This window comes from Agelaius phoeniceus, chromosome W (genome assembly GCF_051311805.1).
Source record: "Agelaius phoeniceus isolate bAgePho1 chromosome W, bAgePho1.hap1, whole genome shotgun sequence".
Classification (NCBI taxonomy): Eukaryota; Metazoa; Chordata; class Aves; order Passeriformes; family Icteridae; genus Agelaius; species Agelaius phoeniceus.
This window is the reverse complement of record NC_135301.1, coordinates 1,723,008-1,739,563: the sequence shown is the minus strand read 5'-3', so window position 1 is coordinate 1,739,563 and position 16,556 is coordinate 1,723,008.

The following is a 16,556-nucleotide window of genomic DNA, read 5'->3' as shown; positions in this document are numbered from 1 at the left end:
TATTAGAAGAACTGTTTGGGATTTAACTTAGGTAAATGTAACCCTTGTATAAAAGGCAAAAGGACTCACCATAGGAAGGCGCTCCACCAGTTTTTGATCCCCTAGACAGTTGTTGGTATCAAATCACGAATCAAAATCCTGTATCAACAAAATCATTGGTTTATAAGAGGCTTCCTTTCAAGGTACAATAGCATCACAATGGTGAACAAATACAACTCTCATATGGCCAGGAAGTAAAAGAACAAATGACCTTATTTGGCCTATTTTATGAAAAGCTTTATAACAAACATTTCCAACTCAATCTATCACTTATCAGTAACTGACACCACTAACTATACATATCCAGGTCTACTTTCAAATTGGGAAAACCAGCAAAATTAATTTGATTCAGAAACAAAAGACTTACTTCAGCTGAGTTAAAGACATCTGGCAAAAGGAAGTTGAGAAGTGCCCAGAGTTCATGTAATTTTGTATGTAAAATGTTGTATGTAAAATCATGTAAATAAAATTGTTCTGAAGTGGAGTTCCAGTTAATAGCAGTCGGTTGGTAGTCTTGAATTCCCTTACAATTTCTGATAACTGAAGGACAGTGAGACATGTCCAAATATCAAACATATATATTTAAACATTACTAGTCCCTACACCATCAACTAAATAACCCACACAGATCTCTTGCTTAGTGTAAAATAAATTACCTTTGATTTTTCATTTTTAATCCTGTGGGCCTCATCTATAACAAGGTATCTCCAGTTGAACTTTTTGAATACTGACTTCTCTTTGATAAGCATTTCATATGATGTTACACAGACATCCCATTCTCCAGGCAGCAACACATCTCTCACAAAGGCAGCCTAGGTAACAAGGTGACAGCTGGTAACTGAGGCTTTGTCAAATTTAAAGGGAGTTAAGTTCCACTTTTTCCACAGGGAAAAGTCTAAGTACATGATATGATGTCCTCTGCCCTATGCAGGTCCATGATGCTCAATAAATAAGGGGAATTTCCTCAGTCAGAGACATAAAATCAGAGTGTTGCACCTATGCAAGGAGCAAATGATGTTTTGAAAAATGGGGCTCTTACACTGTATTATGTATAACACTTCTCCCCATCGCCGTTCATCCATCCAGATAAAATGGAACCTCTTTCCTCTTCAAATGTCAAATATGTAATAGATATTTGGAAATGGAAAGGATACCTTAGGGTACATGCTAATGTACTTCCTTCAATTAGGTTTTATGATTATGACCTTTATTCCAACAATAATTTAATGTTTTAATTAAATTTGCAACCATTTTCATTGCTGCAAGATGTCCTTCATCTCCCTCTACTGTAATTCAATGGAGTGGTTTTCAATCACAATCAGCAATATCTAACAAGAAATTTTAATACCTCTTTTCAGGAATCTAAAATGGATCTTTCATGCTTTAAAACAAACTTCATACCAGTGCTATGGCAAGGAATAATTCCCACCTCTACTGTAAGCAAATAATACACATTTTCCATTTTGGCAACCAGATGTGGAATATTAAATGTTAGTTACAAAAAGAAAATGAAAAGACTTAAACTCCTTTAAGTAAGAATGAGCAAAGTTGAAAAAATTAAAAATTAAACTAATAATCGCACCTTGGTAAAGAATATCCATTGGTAATTACAATGTCTCTTGACTTATGACATGTTTCTGACTAAACATCAAAATCTGAATGCAGGTTACTGGGTTCAGTCTTCATATATCTTTAACATCTCTGATTTTCAAGAATTCATTTGCTCAGAAAATATCCATTACATTTGAAATAATAATCATATTTGAACACCTTTTGACAATATTGTGATCTGCCCAGCCACAGACATTCAAAGGAGTGACTTACACAATGCAAAAGATTTCTGGAAATAGGTTACAGCAGAATATTACTTCTGCACTTACCAAAAATGCCAAAAATGTTGAAAATAGCATTTATTCTTTTGAAAACATCAGTCTAGCATTTCTTCTTTGCAGCAATTTCTTCCCAAATCCACTCTTCTTGTTTCTGTACAGATGATTTCTTTTCAACCAGGGTTATGTTGCCTACAATAACAGCAACAAGGATGTTCAGGAAAGGGGAAAAAAAACACCAGAAAAAAAATGTACAGAATATTTAATTTGCAAGAAGAAAATAAACTACTGCTTTGCATTCTTTATGTAACAGCAGCAACTCTGCACACATTTGTACAGAAGGGGGAAGCACAGCAGCAGAAACAGGAAAACAGTTAATATTAACTCATCACCTTAGAAAAATAAAAAAATAGACAGTATTTTCCTCTTTCTTGCACATAGATTTAAAATTTCCTGGAAGGACATCCTAGACTTGCACCTCTTCTTTGGGTATTTTACTACAAGTCTACAGCTTGGCCTGCTCATCTTGCCCAATGACATGAGATACATGTGCTGCTTTTGACAGAACAGCGGGACATTTTTCTGAACAAACTCAACCGCTGCTCCACTGCTTTGCCTGGCCATGTGCATATTTGGATTATTTTTGTGCCAACAATGCAAAATATTTTTTCCTTAATGACAGGTTTTATTTTTTATTTCTGCTGCCTCTAGTTATGAAATTCTCCAGAGAACCATTTACATGAGACAAAACTGATTCTCAGAAAATATATCAGAAATACCAAAGTAAGGAGAATGCATAATCTAGTGGATGAAAAAGATAAAATACCTTATCTACTTTGTGTCATATTCTGGCAATCAAATTATTGCACTTGCAGTATCCATCTCTGTCAATAGGATGGGTCACTGGCTTCTGCATTAAAAGCTCAGTTTAGCAAAATCATCACTATTTCTCAAAAAAAAAAGTTATGATCTCATTGAAGTCATGTAGGACAAATGAAATCACTGTTTTTTCAGGGAATTATTTGTCTCTCCCTCTTGGCGTGGTGTTGCCCCTTTTGAAGAAATGTATCTTAAATACAGTTTATTTTCTTTCTCTTTAAACTTGCTGTTAAGGCATATGCTTGCATCCCAGACACTCTTCATTAAACATTCCTGTGCTGATGCACAAGCATCATTACTCCCAGAAGAGTGGAGAAGTTTGAACTACCTCAAACATCACAGCAATTAAGGAGATCCACAGCTAGAGGAGATCCAGAAAAGCTTTTCATTTTGAACATCAAGTCTCATTATTCATATGCAACCAGCAAACCAGGTCATTGTTGCATTTATCCAACCAAGTTCTTGTCAAAGGGTGGGAAGGAAACTTGGAAAGGCTGAACTTGGGGCTCAGGAATCTGCTCCCAGCCTGCCTTCTGCTCCAAGTCAAGCTTGAACACCAGACAGCCACCGGTTACCCTTCAAAAGGAAGGTCAAGCTAATTAGTTGAGAGGATCTATAGAAGCATTTTATAACAACCAAATTAATACTAAATGAGTTCACAATGATTCATATTATTCCTGAACAATTAAAAATGACAGGGCCATTATTTTAAGTCTTGGTCCAGTTTACAGCTACCTATCCCACACCAGGAGATGTGCTGCTGAGCTAAAAATACATTTCATCATTGGGAGCAATGAATCTTGGGAGGAGTGGTATTTAAACCATCAGATATTTATGTGCAGCAAAAAGTGAAGCTCAATAAGTTTTCTGCCCTTTGTAGTTTTCTGCCCTTTCTAACAGATAAACTTGAAAATCCTAATCCCAGTCTCTTCTGTATAAGTCTCTTACAACTGAAATTTATTTATTGATTTTTGTTGTTTCTCACCAAACTGGGAATTGTAAAAATTTCATGGTTTGCATTTAAAGTCTGAATACATTGGACTTCATCTCCTAGCCACTGAATCTGGTTTGATAACCAGAGATAATTAGTAGCTTACATATTTAAAACAGAATTAGTGAAATCAGCAATGTAAAAAACATTCACTAGAAATTGATCTATTTTTCAGACAATTTTTTTGTTTTATTTTGGGTCTGCTTGTTCATTTGTTTGTTTGTTCCATAAGGGATAATAGATTTTGTAAGAAATTGAGACCCATATCATATATTTCTCTTCAATGCAACATAACTCAGTAATTCTAAGTTATATTCTATCCATTGCTGGTTCCGACTTTGACAATTTTTTGCAGCTCTGAATAATAATTTTAAATACAATTCTGGTGTCTCTTTCTAAAGAACACCTTTATTCTTTCAGGCAGGTGGAAGGTTAGTGCAGCCTGCCTGAACAGCAGATGGCCAGCAGCAAAGCTTTTCCCTGCTGACATGATTATAAAGGGAGCACACTGCTTTGAAACTGAGTTTGCTACTGCTCATAATCATAATCTACTGATTGATTTATAAAGCTCCACCTGAACATTTGCAGAATTTTACATCAAAGACATTTTTTCTTTCATATAAAAATACAGGAATTATTCTGAAAAAAGCATGATCCTGCAACATAGACCTTCCAAAGCATCCAAAGTCAAATCTCAAATGTTCCTGGTTTCCATCAGTAAAAATTTTTATTTTTCAGTAATATCTATCACGAAGCTGCCATTAGTTTTACCAGTCCTGATACTGATTTTCATGGCATTTTAAATAAAACTGAAACATTGTCCTCTAATTTTGCTTCTCTCAAGTAGTAGGATTAAAAACCATATGATTGTACATGTGAAAAAATTATGTTCAACTCTCAGTCACCCATTGTCCTTTCTCAGGTTGCTGTTATGTGACGTGGTATTTTGCTACCATGGAATATCTCAAATTGGAAGGACACAGAAGGATCAAGTCCAGTTCTGTGCTCCTCACAGGACTACCTAAAGTTAAGCAGCATGACTGGAGCATTGTCTGGATGCCCCTTGAATTCTGACAGGCTTGATGCCTATTATATTATAGAATATATATTTTAATGTAATTTGCATCAATATATACTACAGGCTGATCTCTAAGTCTGACCTAGTTGTCAAATATGGTATTAATAATCTTCTGACTTATTATAAGAAACATTTTGCAGATGTTTCCCACAAAAATTTAAAGGCAATGTTAGAGATTCCAATAAAGCTTATTCAAAGCAGCTATGTCTCTCTCTACAGCCAAATTTATATAGCTATGATGGTAATTTCAATAGCTAGCCTGTTTTCTCAGTTTCATAATATTACTCTGTTATTAAACTTTTATAGCAGAAACTCTTAAATAAGTATCTCCAGCATTTCTACACACCTTAGAAAAATGGCTCTCATAACTGGATACTCAATACTGTCACCTATCAGAAGGTGGTCTTATTATTTCTGTTTGGTTCTGTTCTATTTTGCTCTTTCTTTGTACATTTACGTATTCTACAGCTACACAAAATATTATTATTACCACCCCTCCCAATGTTGTGAATCTAGGCATTCAGTCCAATACCACATCAGGTTGCTCCTTTCATGACCTGCCCATTAGAATGTAATTTGCTGTGCAATGCTGGTAAGAACGTTAAGAGTTAATAATTTGTCCAGCCCTCTTTAACAGCCTAGAAATATGGACGGTACAGATATGACTTATATGTGTGACTTATATGTATGGTCACAAGGGTTTTCAGGATGAAGAAGAGATGAGAATGTTGACTCCATGATCAGAAGGCTTGATTTATTTTTTTATGATATATGTTACATTAAGGCTATACTAAAAAGAAATAGAAAGGAAAAGGTTTCTTCAGAAGCTAGCTAAGCTAAGAATAGAAAAGAAGGACGAACAAAGATCTGTGTCTCAGACAGAGAGCAAGAGCCAGCTCTGCCATGAGTGGTCAGTAAATCCAAACATCCACAGGAGACCAATCACGGGTCTACCTGTTGCATTGCACAGCAGCAGATAACCATTGTTTACTTTTGGTTGCTGAAACTGCAGCTTCTCACAAGGAAAAATCCTAAGAAAGGATTTTTCATGAAAGATGTCTGCGACATATACGCACTTGTTGACTGCTGAAAAAAAATGAATTATTGTCCTTAATACAAATATTAAGGACAATACAATTGGAATTAAGGGAGGAATCTGACTTGGACCTGAGGCCACTGCCCTTTGTGTTCAATGATTTGGTTTGATTTTACACTGGATGTCTAAGAGTCAGGAGCCCAATGGTGGCAGCTGAGCCAATGGCTTTTTTTTCAGCTGAGTGGGTTAACAGCATGTGTATTTTTTTTTTTAATTTCAAAAAACGAGGCTAAAGCATTTCTATTTTGTAGCCAACCTGCAGAAGAAGACCTTGTCCAGGAGCAGCAGAGATTCCCAGGCAGCAAACTGAGAGCCAGTGCCTTGCCACAAAGGTGTACTTGGCACAGATGTGTCATTCTGTGCACTGCTGGCTGTGTTAATTTGCTGTGACTTTGCAGCCCCGTATTACAAAGACATTTTACTTTTCACACAGCATCCACTTTGAATTAGTGGAGAGCAGGTCTCTGAAACTTGGAACATTTCCCAGACAAAACACAATGCACAAAGCTGTAACTTGTTCAAGAAATGATAGCAGAAGTTAGAATATGTTCCTGATGAAGCTGTAAACTTCAGCTGGTAGACTTCTCAAAATAAGGCTCAATGCTCCTGCTTAGTGATGAGTGGGGTGAAAAGCACTTCCATCTGTTGTATTGTGCAGAAATAACATCAACTTCAGAGAGAAAGCTCTTAACCTGTTTGCTTTTGCTGGAATGAAAAAACCAATTCAGCAATTGATATTTTGGAAACAAGTCCCCAGTAATCATAATATTTTTTTGGATGCCAGATGGCCTGGCCTGCTCTCCTAGTCTGTGCATCAGAATAACTAAATGCTTGTATTTCTTGATGTGTCCTTTTAGGGGTGAAAATGAATATATAAACTCATGAAAATTAGAAGCTCTGAGATGAAACCTCCGTCCTGCTGAACTCATGGACAATTCTGCCATTGATTCAGCACTGTTACATTTTCATCACTGCTACATCCCAGAGTTGAAAATATGTCTGGTTTATTTTGACAATGGCATTTCCAGACAGATAGATTGTTTCCTCATATTATTGCTTCAACAGACAATCCTTAGGAACTGAGAGTGCTCTAAAAATCATTTTATGACAGTTGGCAAAGGCATGTCCAAAGTGGCAAAATCAATCTTTTTTGGACTATTATTTTGAGTGACATATTTGATAATGCTTTCTTTGTTAAACTGTAAACATACAAACTGCATTGCTCATATTTACAGGTCAGTACCTATGCAATATACAATTGATAACCTGTAAAAAAACAGGTGCTTTAAAAGCTTCCTGAAACAAAAGTTGGATTTCAAATGTTTCTCTTCACAATTTCTTGCAAATGAGCATCATAATCAACTCATCTGAAAAAAATGTAGTGTTTTGGAGGTGTTTACAAATGTACCCAGATTTCACCTAAATTTTAAGTTCCCTAAAGACTGGGGCAATGAAAATAAATTTGAGAGTTTCATAGGCACTCAGCAGAGTAAGATAGAAATGTCTTTGAAAACTCCTTGCTGTCTGTTCACTGTAGAGTACTCTGGAAATTCCTGGACTTGAAGAAAGTTAGCTACTGCATTAGTTACAAAGGTTCTTTCTTCAGTACCTTGAGTAAACCAGTACATCTTTCCTCTTCTTTGAATTCATGTAGCGACAGTAACCGCTAAATGGCTACCAATTTCTAGTGGTAAATTGCTGTTGGGTTTAATTTCAGCCAAGCCCACCTTTCCTCAGTGTAATTTCATTGGCCTGAATGGACGCACCTTTCCCTCACCTTGTATATGACACAAAGACTGTGTGGAAGTATTTCTAGATCAGAATGGTCTTACCCATGGTTCCTGCCTGACAGGACATGTTTGGACTCACAGCGTGTGACGCGTGCCAAAACACAAAGACCTCCACCAGACCAGTGCTCCCAGTACAGCGCTAACCATTATCCAGGGTGTGCCTGTGAAAAGCAAATGCTCTTTCCAAACAACAAGCATTTTAATGCTGATTCCAAAGGGACTGGAAACTGGACTAAGGAATTATACAATGAACTGCTGTCATTTTTGCCTATTCTTTCAGCTAATAAGACAGTGCTAGAGAAGGATTGTGCACATTTTCTTGTCGTGCTGCACTGTTACCATCTGGGTTGTGGTGCTGATGTAGCATTGAAGATGAGCTGAAGAGTGACTGTTGGATATTTATAAAGAATTCTGTGGCTAACTTTGCTCTAAATTGGGCATGTAATGAATGCATTACTGCAAAGCAGGGAAATAACACCTATTAGAGGCTAGACATGAATCATCACAATGGAAAATCATTTTTTAAGCTGCAGTATTTTCTCTGTTATTGCTTTGCTTTAAACTTTAGTGAAAAGCAATTACTTTATTCTTTCTCTTTACTTTTATTGCTGGTGATTCTTATGCTAATTTTTCCTTCTATGTTTGATTTGATTTTGAACAGGCTTTTAGAATTCAAGATTAAATTGAATTGGTGATACTGCCCTACCATCTTCACCTCCTACCTTTCTTATCCTCGACCCTCACTCTGGGTTATCAAGAATTCTTAAGAAATCAGACTGAGCAAACCAAAGCTATAACATTTTAAAATGTTTCTTGTTCTAAATAAATTAGACAAATCAGCACCCTCTAGTCATGAAAATAATAAAAGTTTGGGGGGGTTATATTTAGCTTATTAATTATTTAATAGTTAAAAGAAGCAAAAGTTCCCTGCATTTGAAGTGTTAGCTATTTGAATTTTTCCCCTCGAAGAATCACACATCTCCTGCAATTAAGTGAAATATATATTCACTTGTGGTACCTTGTTTGTTCTATGCCAGTGACTTAGGTCTGTATAAAACACGTAAATTTTTCCCTTCCAGTGAATTTAGTCAACAGAATGTGCTGGTTTTCAGAGGCGTCAATAATTGCTTCAAGTAAACAAAAGAACCTGAAAATTAACAACTTACCTTTGTATCCACAAACCTAGAGGTAATTTTTTGATCATCCTTTTTTTCTTAGGCTACAGTATTTTAGAAAAAAAAGAATGTTTATTTATTATCAAAAGTCACTATCAAGACACAGAACTAGTGAAGATTCACTTTGTTGAACACTTAGAGCAGAAATTAAGGAAGGAGCTGTCCAAGGTCCCCTGTGATCAAAAGAGAGAAACTCTAAGTGCAAATCTAGAAAATCATCTGTATTTGTGATCTTTGTATTAGTTATAGTTAGGTGAGATTAAACTTCAGCTTCTTTTTAACCAAATGAATTCATCAGTAGCATTCCTGGAAGAAACCTGCGTAGTGTGCCTACAATGACTGCAAGAGTGCTTTCAATTTCCTTACCTCAGGAAGATCAAATGATGCAGAACCAGAAATGGAAATTATTCTTTCCCTAATGCTGGATCAAACATCAAGGCAATATTTTTTAGAAACCAAAAAATGTTACAAGCAAGTAATGAAATTCCTTCCTGCAGGCTTGGGGGCAATCTTTGATGTAAGCAAACCTGAAAATGTATGAAAAAAAAAACTTTGAAAAAGGCTCCCTGTTTTTCTCCCCTTTCCTGAACTCTGCCCTAAGACACCATGTTCTATTTACAGCTGTAATGTCAGCAAACACTGGGCTTCCATTCAATTTATTTTGGAAAATTTAGAACAAAAGACATATTCAGACTCCTTGCATAGGCCTCAGGCAATCGTGTCTATTTCATTATTTCAGAGCAGACATTGCAGGTTAGCTGGAAAATTGCAGTAAAAATGATTGTCCCAGTCACAAAGGCGGCAGTACCATATCTTTTCTTTCTTTCCAAACAAACCCAGGTGATTTAAAAACATAAAAAAATCCTTTAAAATTATTTATCTAACAAAGTCCAGGGACATAGGTAAGGCTTTCATTTTTTATGCCTTTGAAAGCTCAGAAAACACAGCAATACCCACATAACAGCCGTGGTGAAAAAGAGAAATATGCACTTAACATTTCAAGAACTTCTGTCGAGTAAAAATCAGACAGTATTTTTTCATTTCTATTAACAGAAATTTCTTTAAATCCTCACTGCTAGTTTTAAGATCAAAGAAAAGACATTCTGACTGCCGATGAGCCAGGAGATGAATGATTTAAAATAACTTGCTATTCTTACTGCTGATTCAATGAATTTGAGCATGGTACATGGAATAACTAATTCCCAGCTTGTCTGGCCTAACAAATGAGTCACAGTTTTAGAAAACAGCAGAGTCATTTAAAGCTGTGATTCTGACTTAATGTTTCTTAAACTGATTAAACCCTGAGCATTGAGCAGTGGTGCTCAATGCATTGTCACATGTATTGATTCCACACAGACCTACTGAAATCCTATGTTTAAAGTTACACTAAAGCAGGCATTGCAGCAGGTAAGGAGTTCATGTGCAAAACATTAAGAGCCCTAAAATTCCTTTCTGTCAACAACATATAGGCTGTCCTTTTGAAACCTTCCAGTTGTAAATAGCAGGTCTGACAGGAAGGGGAATGCAGCCCAGGCATCTCGCACTGTCTCTTCTGTGGGCTTGAAGTCTTTGAAGGCTAGAGGCTGTACAGGGAACTGGCAGAGATTACAGGACAATTTTTCAAAGGCATGAAGAGTTCTCAGGGACCCAGCTCCTCTTCCAAATCCATGAGTGCTGGACACCTAATTAGCAAGGGTACTTTGAAAATCTCCCCCTCCTTCTCTTTTATGCAAGTTCTTTGCTATAGAAACTGTACTGAAATAGAAATCTAATTGGGAAACACTGTGACCAGGAAAGAGAGGTGAGGACGTGGATTAACTGCACATAGCAGTACAAAAACTTTTTCCTCAGGGATGTTTATTGCACTTTCTGGTTGAAATCACAATCAACATCTTGACCAGTGTGCAAATCCTTTTATTTTTCTCCTTGAATTTCAACATTTGGTGTGTTATTTTTCAGCAATATTACTTTGCTTTCTGTTATGTTGATATTAGTGTTGTTTTCACTAATAATAATAATTTGAAATAACACAAAGGCCCAGATCTGTGATTAGAGGGCAGGACACGTTCAGCTTGTCTGTGCTAGGCCTGATGAAATCCTTCTTGGATGGGCACAAGTCCTGCCTGATTTGACATTACAAGGTAGCAGCTACAAGCAGGTGGATGATCACTGCATTCCCACCACCCTCCCTTCTCTCCCAGGTTTGTACCAAGGTCAAGGAATGATTGGCCAACCACAAAATTGCATCTCCATTACCTTTCAAAATGTAAACTCAAGTGCCAGCTAAAAGCAGTGTGAACTGGGAGCTGGAAGCTGGCAATAAGGAGAATGGAGAACCCCAAGATGGTTTGGCAAGACCTGGTGTGTGTGTCTGTCTGCATTCTTGTATTACCTGCAGTGATAAACCAATCCTCTGCAGAGTTTTACATACTGCTGGCCTTGGAACAGTCATTTTTTCATTTCCATTATTATTTTCCTAACCCTTCTCCTGTGCTACTTCCTACATGACATTGCAGGTGATTACTCCAAAGCAATGCATGTTGTGTGCCACCTAAGTCAGCTTGGACCACTACAATAAATCATTTGAGTCTAACTTCTCCAAGTTTTGCTCATTTTCAGGTCAGGTACTCCCTTACTGAGGCTCTGATTTCTGAAGTGACCTACATCCTTGGTGACAGTACGTCTTTGTATAACCACTGACAAGTGCTGAAAATATTTTATTTCTATTATTTCGTGCTCTCCTGATAAATGAGGATCAGCAGGTCACCTGACAGTAATGAGGCTTGCCAAAATATTACATCCTTTTAGTGTCATATGCTTTGAGAAAGGACTCAATTTTCTCCCTTGGGGAGTGGAAATTGAATAGAAGTGAAAACAGATCAGGCACATGGACTACAGAATGGTTATTAAGAGTTTAGAAATGTTTATGCACAAATAGAATATTTCAGAAAAGAACCAGGAATGGTCATTCTCATGGAAATGATTAGAGAACTAAGGCTGTTTTGATGAGAAGGACAGAGGCCACAGCGGCACGTATGACTCCACAGCAGAAGAAGCTGTTACAGCCGCACCAGACGTGCTGGTAGCTGAGAGCAGAGATGGGCCTTCACATCTCCTTGGCAATAGCTATTTCTCTTGCCAGAAATCATTTTGATCCTTCATCCAAGAGAAACTTTACTTCTTTCCCTTCAACGTAATTCTGCTTTTTGTCATTCTGCCAGCTGATTCCAAGTCTCTGGCTTAGTGCCTCAATATGACACATTTTCAACTTGCCAAAAAGAAAACTCCTCTATAGATCCATTTTGGCAAATAGTTAGCGTCGTGAAGCAGGAAAACCAAGGTTTCACTTGACATATGTAACTGATTTTAATCAATGTATTAGACTCTAATATTGATAAATTGGCCAGGAATGGCTCCAACAGTGACTACTGCCACACTGCCTGGGTAACAATTCGCTTAATGACACGAATTACTGTGATTCAGCATGCCAATTTCCCCTTTGTCTTTGCAAAAAGAAAACGAAGTAGGCAATACCTAAACCTTTGTTAAATAACTTTAAAACTTCTGAAATGCTTTAAAACACTTTTTGTTTACATTCCATACAATTCTTCCTCTCATCACTTAAATATTGTACAACAATTAATTAGGACATCTTTCATAAGGGGAGTCATCCTGAAATTATTCCTTTCATTCAGCTAAGTTTTCCTTGTTTTACATCATTGTTTTCTCACAGAAACATTTGAAGATAGAGAAATGTCAGTAGCATAATCCAGCATGGATTTATTAATTTCTTTCACTTGGAATCTATTTTCACACCATGAGTTATGGTTCTGATGGCAATCTTGCATCTTTCAATGCATGCAACTAATTGTACCCTATGAAACAGGTAAGTATGTCAAAGTCATCTGACCGTTTCGATTATTTTTTAAAAGAATAATGGAAATTAAAAGGGTACTGGCTTGCCAAAAAAGCTTTTATCTTTAACAGAAGGATTGAATATGTGAAATTGGGAGGGAAATGCTTGCAGATCCCAGCGTTCCCAACACAAGCATAATTCTGATATGTGTAACTCTAACACTTAGGAAGGTCCCTACTACTGAGTGTGATTATCTCACCTATGCATTATCAGCACAAAGCCTTCAGGGCAGGCTTCAACCGCTCCTTTGCCTTAGACAGGCCAGCAGAATTTTGATCAGTGAATTCCATTAGGAATTACTTGTCATGGTGATATGCAGCTAGATTTCATTTACCATCCTTTTATTACAGCCTCCTGCAGCTCAGTTCCTTTTGTTATAGTTCTGTATGCTGCTACATTTTGCCTTGTAAGCTGGTGGGTAGCCGAGTGTACTCCCCACAATCCATTAATGTAGTCAAACTTCTGTTTCTCCCACTCCACATTAGTGAGGGAAAAAATGTCTGGCATGTGCACTCTCCGCAATACAATAGATGTTAATGGCTCTAATTTAAGAATACTTCTTGCCAGGAGGAAGAAAAAGGAAAAAAATTGAACTGCTTTGTATAAGTTCGGTTTCTTACAAAAATTCTGTTCAAGAACTGAACCATTAAAACAGCAGACACATGGAAAGTAGATCCAAAGGAACAGGGGGTCAGATCTGAGTCCATTTTTACTTACACCAAGTGTTTATGCAGCCAAGGCACTTAAGCAGCTGCTGTTAGAGACTAACACAGGCCAAGTTCTCTGTTTCTCACATAAGATGTTTAGCTTTAGACAGAGGGAAGAGGTGGTGTCTGTCACTTCTTAATGCTGAGAAGGTTTGAGGATCTGCACTATGCTGCTATACAGGCCAATTTTTCAGAACATGTCAGATGGCAAAACGCAATCTCCTAATATTAGTGACCAATTCTGAACTGTAAAAATGCTCAGACCATCAAGAACTAAGACCTTTCAGTTGAGGCAAGCAAAAAGAATTCAAATACTTTCCTTTTCTACACTTGCAATTGGATTTTGGTGTTCCAACTACAAGAAAACGCTGTTCTCTGATGTGCTGCGCACAGAGACTACAATTTATAACTTCAATGCCTATAAATAGTTTGTCTTGTCATCCTTCCAGTTTCCCCTCTCCCTCCACTCTCATTGAAAACGGTACTTACAGGAGCTAAGCCAGGAGTCCTTCCAGGAGCCTTTTCAATCCATTAATTTACCTTTCTGATGTGAGGCTGTGGTCTAGGTCCAACATGGCAGGTCAGGGTGGTACTTGAGGAAATAGAAGAGAAATACACTGAAAAGAATGATTCTCTGCAAATGGCAATCCTCAGAGGGAAGACAGTGTTTCATCTGTGAAATAATAAGCCCATTAACACATGTAGAACACGTGGAAATGTGTAGGAGTAATTTAAACAAACAAGGGAATGGTAGAGCAAACACACAGCCCCCTAAGGTGAAGGCTTTAGCTGAGACAAACCACTTAGAGTGTACTCTGCACTCCTTGCAACAAAACAAAGATAAACTCAGGCACCCTGCACTTTCCAGATCTTAATACTAAACTCAAAAACACTGAAATTCATCAGTCACTCACTTGAACCAGTTTTGAATGAGTCCCTTAAGGAGAAAAAGTGTATCCATGAGGATATTCCCCACCTTCAAGCAGTTTGAACATTTGCCTTGACAGAGAGCGTAACCCATCCAATCACCCATGCAACGCTGTACGTGAATAATTATCAGTTTATGCTGATAATTAGAGTCCCAGAGAGTCCCTGCTCTGGCCTCTGGTAATGACACTGTCAGCAAGCAGAGCTCATCTGTCACTCCCCAGCCCTGTCTGCAGGTTGGGGAATAAGAGTTTTGCTTACCTCTCCTGGAGTTACTGGACAAGTACAGAGCACATCTGCAGCATTCTTTAAATTAAAACTGTTGGCTCCCAAACTCCACTTTTTAGGTAGTGAGAAAAGTTGAAGAGTTGAACAGGATGTATCTTTGGCACCCTGAATATTTCTCCTTCAAGTGTTTCTGTCATTCTCAATCATTAACACAGACCTACTTGAATACAGAGCTGTTTAAATACTTTTAAATGTTAGTTGCTGTCGTTTCTCTGTTAGCTTTTGGCAATGTAGGAAAGAACAAGAGAACAAAGGTCTGGAGAACTTTGATCCCCTCAAATACTACAGGCTTGAAACACCGCATGAACCTCCTGATACACTCACTTCAGCTAAGATTGTCTCCTCTGTTTACTTGCCAGAATATTGTGTTCAGCTTTACATTTTCTATTTCACACTGTCATAACAGAGAGTGCTATTTTTATTTGTGCTTGGCCTGTAAAAGCATATAGAGATCATACTGTTTGATATTATTTTCTCCTCATATTTCACTGAAATCTCAGCTGGCAGCTTCCTGGCACTGAGTACATTACCTATGAAGCTCAGTGTACCTTCTAACAATCTCTTATTCCAAAGCTTACACTTCCAGTCATAACTCAAACTTGCTTTTTTCCCTGCGGTGCTCTCCCTCAGCAGATTATGGAAGCTGAGTTCTATTAGAGGATTAAAGCATTGATAATATTTATTTACATCTGCATTGATATAATTTCTGGGCAGCTTTACTGAGAATACAGAAAAGTACCTTTTGATTGAAAGGAACATTCAGGAATTGAACTTTGAAGGGCTGTGGAGTTATTTGGTGCCGTTATCCCTAATCTGATGTGTGATGCAGGAAGGTTTCTACTTTCATATTTCTACAAGTAAAATCACTTAAAAGTACTAGCATTTTTGGGTTTTTAGGACCTAAGTTCATCCTGATCAGCATTTGCCAGTAACAAGAACCCATCTGAGAAAATATCAAGGTCAATCACAACACACAAAGGAGGGATTTCCCACAGACAAGAATTTAAAATCACACTTCTGAGAATCCCAGAAATCATGGGTCTCCTAGAAAATATTACTTACTACTTTCCCTTGATTTTACTTTTGCTTACCACACATTCCCCGGTAAATCACTCACTGACATGTCAGATTTGATACATCAAGTCTGTCAGCACTGTTCACATGACACAGAAATCTGTAACAAGTATTCACTTGGTAACCTCAGGAATAAAGGGAAAACTTGCAGTTTAACCATCTCAGCAATACCCCATGAGCTTTTTCTGTCTTTGGTGTACTCAGTGAGCCTCAGACCACCATTGAAACAACCCTGGGTATTTCTGGGAGGCCATAGCACCTTCTTATTTCTGCTAAGGATCTAATCATGTGTATAGAAAAGGTTATTAAAAATCCCTACTGTAGTAAATGAGAATCACTTTATTAGCTTGGTAAGGCTCCATAGCCTCAATTTGGTTTTCTTAACATTCCATACTACAACACTGAATTTTATTTTTTTCCCCTAGTTCGTTTCCAACTTAGGCTATTTAAAAACTGGCATTAAAAAAATTAATAAATTTCCAGAAATTGCTCTCAGGGCTCAAAAAAGAAGCACAGACAGCATTTTCTCCCCATCACAAGCCATATTTGTCTTCCTGTCCAGGATGCTATCCAGAATAAAGGAGGGTGGTCAGAAGGGGAAGAAGGACAGCAACTCCATACTAAAGGAAAATTACAATGCAAAGTGAGGGAAAGGCAACAGATGGAGACAACTGCTGTTATAGATCTACACTGCTTCCTCTACTCTAAAAGAATATTTATTGACCATCTGCTGGCTAAAAAGGTGAGCATTTCCTTCAGAACCTAAA